This window comes from Tupaia chinensis, unplaced genomic scaffold, assembly GCF_000334495.1.
Source record: "Tupaia chinensis unplaced genomic scaffold, TupChi_1.0 Scaffold000362_1, whole genome shotgun sequence".
Lineage (NCBI taxonomy): Eukaryota > Metazoa > Chordata > Mammalia > Scandentia > Tupaiidae > Tupaia > Tupaia belangeri.
In genome coordinates this window covers 1,746,697-1,749,994 of record NW_006159859.1, presented here as the reverse complement: position 1 = coordinate 1,749,994, position 3,298 = coordinate 1,746,697, and the positions used below count along the sequence as shown (strand labels likewise).

The following is a 3,298-nucleotide window of genomic DNA, read 5'->3' as shown; positions in this document are numbered from 1 at the left end:
ACTAGTATATTTTTCATTATAATTTCCCTAGAAGGAAGCCAAATAGAACATGATCTGTGTGGGACATGCAAGCCCCTCATGGTCTTACTTAACTGCATGCACTCCACCTGAAGTTGTGGTATTGTGGTGTTTCTTTTTTTTTTTTAAGAATTATTTTTTATTTAACTTTATTTATTTATTCATCTATTTTAATTTGACTAGAGAGGGAGAGGGAGGGAGGGAGGGAGGGAGGGGGAGAGAGAGAGAAAAAGAGAGAGAGAGAGAAAGAGAGAAGTGAGAAAGCAAACCACCAGATCCAGGACTCAAACCATGGTTGGCCATGTGGGAGTCCAGCACCCTTAAACACCACCTGCCACCCCCTAGTTGTGGTGTTTCTTATAAAAGAAAACTCAAAAGAGAAAAGAGTTTATTTCTCATTCTCCTTCTCCAAGGCTTCAAAGAGAGACAAGTGCCGCTTTAACTGTCTTGGATGATAAATCTGAGAGACTTTTCTTCTTTTGTCGTTACTTGGAGTTATTCCTAAATATGAATTCACCAGTATTTAGAAGCTCAGATATAACTGTTTTGACACTTTTATACATTTTTTTCTTCTCTCACGTAAACATTGGATTGTTTAAGGAGGAAGCAACAGTATTATGAAGGGCTTTCTCATATTCATTATATTTTTAGTGTCATTTCAGTATAAATTATCTGATGTTGAAGAGAACTGCAACTCACTGAAAGTGCTCTCATATTTATTGTATTTATAAAACATCTCTATATTTTTAATTATTTGTTGTTAAACAAAGCACACACTCAGGATGAGAATATTCCCACATTCATACCTTTATAGTTTTAGCAGAACCACGTGATGATCATTAGAATATGAGTTTTGTAAGAGTTTTCCCATTTCTTGTCTTCATCAACACGGTGCTTTACAAGCGATTAGATCTGAAGACTGTGTAGCTCTGGGTCATCTATAAGCCAGGTCTCCTGGGGGGTGGTGGTAGATGGGGGAGGCTGTCTACTCTTCAGTGACAACTGAGCTAGGCACAGTTTTCTGCCAACATTGCATTCATGGCATCTTGGCTCCACAAGCATTCCCTGGTGGTTGAGCACTGTTTGGCCCTCGTCTTCTGCTTCCCTGCCCCCTTATCACACAGAATCCATGGTTTAGCCCCACTCAGACAGCCTGACACTGGCATTGTGAGTCTTTCTGGAAAAGACCTTTGGCCAGACCTTTGGGCTGCAAGGCATCTTTAAGTCATTGGTGTCTAGCCTCATCTCAAAGACGATGGTATGACCTCTTGGACGCCTTTCTCCCTACGTCAACTGTGGCATCTCCTCTGTTTCTGTGAGACTAGCTAGTGTGGGTTTGCTACCCTTCTCAGTCTAAGGAAGACCCTGCTGTACCTCCGTTCCTAAATGAAATCTGCAACCAAATCCTTGGGTACCTCTCAGTCTTGAGACTTGGATTTCAGGAACCCTGTGACAATTCACCTCTTTGTACTTTAGTTTTGGGAGAAAAAAGTCAGAAGATGGCAGAGGACTTGAATATTTGGAAAAATCCCTTCTCCACATCCACCAGCTCCTAAGTATCTTCATCAAGCCATTGGCTTCTGTAGAAAGGGGATCAGACATTGATCCAACACACAGAGCATCAAGGACCTTCAGTTTCTCTGTCCCTTGTGTCATACCCAAAGTGGCATCTCAGGACTCAAAGATGTTCAGTCCTTGGGGTATCCACTTCTAGGAGGCTGCCATGTTCATTTTTAATATTTGTCTCTACAGGGAAACCAGATTTCATTATGTTAACATCAGTACCTACATTCTTCAGTTAGGTATATTATCATTATTATTAGAACAATTTGATTTGCCAGAGGGCACATGCACTCACTGGAGAGAGAGGAGAGAAAGTGAGAAAGCACCCTCCATGGGGCATGGCCACACTGCAATCCCTTCTCCATTTCCTCCTCCTTTTGGTACTTTGAGTATGCATGCACACATGCCAGGCTTGTCCCTGAAGCTGCTGGGTCTGGCACTCGAACCACAGTCAGACGTGTGGGATCCAGCTGCCTTACCCACCATGGCATGGGCTCGCCCTTTCGTTTAGGTTTAACAAGGAGGTTTGTTGGGATGGAAAGAACCCAGCATGCTTGGTCACATGGTTCCTGCCCGAGTGTTCAGAGATGCCCAGTCAGAAGCAGGTGGATCAGAGGGCAAGAGGGAAGACAAAGGTCATAGGGCAGCACAGAATTTTTGACTTGGATTTTGGTTTGTAAAAGATGATAAAAAATATTAAATGCTGGAAAATGTAAAATTAATCTTAAAGGGAAAATTTTACATACTGCATCTAGATGTGTGAATACAAATCAATTTTAGGACATGCCATGTGGAAATTACTGTACCTTACACCATGTAACAATACTGCACCCTCCATTCCATACAAGTGTAACAAACAGCAGATTAAGGCCCTCAAAGTTCACTTCTTTTAGCCAAGGTAATCTGTTTCCACTGCAATTTTCTCTGAATTTTCCAAATTCAGAGATCCATATGTATAATATGAACCTTATAAAAATATTTTAGGGCTATTCCGTGGCTTGATAGTTAAGGTGGTGGATACCACCAGACTGACTCCGTGGTTCGAGTCTAGACCTAGTGGCTTGAAAAACATGTCAGGCACAAGTCCAAATCTGAGTGGAGGGGAAAATGGAAGAGAAGGGACTGCTGTGTGACCATTCCCCATGGGGGGAGTATGCCTCTTCATTCCCTCTTACCCCCAGTCTCTCTCTGGTAAGCACACATACCCTCCAGGGAATTAAAACAAACAAAAAAACAAAGTTATCTGAGGGATTATAGAGTGAGAACATAGAAAAGTCAATCCTTAGTAATTTAAGTCCACCCTAAAAAAAAAAAAATCAAACAAACAAACGGTCCTGTTGTAATCCTCACAGCAGTTTTATAACTAAAAATAAAGAATACTGAGTTGTTGGTATATGGTATAAAAACAAAAGGCACTACTTTTGTGGTTCTTATAAATTGAAATGTTCTTTATAGAATGCTTAACAACAGAGCATTGCTAGTTTTTCCAAATACTTCTATTAGCAGTGGTTTAATAGCCAGCCTTATTAATCTCAAGGCAGCAGGGTTCGTTTTCACAGAGATACCAGGCCATATTTGTCCAAGTGTTCTCTGTGTGACTCACAAGTATTCCTGTGCTATTGGATGGCTTCCAGGTCTTTGCCAGAACTAACCTTCTTAGACATTTGAATCAAATTAGAGTAGCTCAGCTGAGATCTTAGTGGTGTAGTCTTTCCCT

At 41.2% G+C, this 3,298-nt stretch overlaps 1 protein-coding gene across 1 annotated transcript in view; it reads left to right on the top strand.

Moving 5' to 3' along the window:
- The window catches only part of SEC24D (SEC24 homolog D, COPII component), a 97,344-nt gene that overhangs the window by 47,474 nt on the left and 46,572 nt on the right, over positions 1-3,298 (top strand).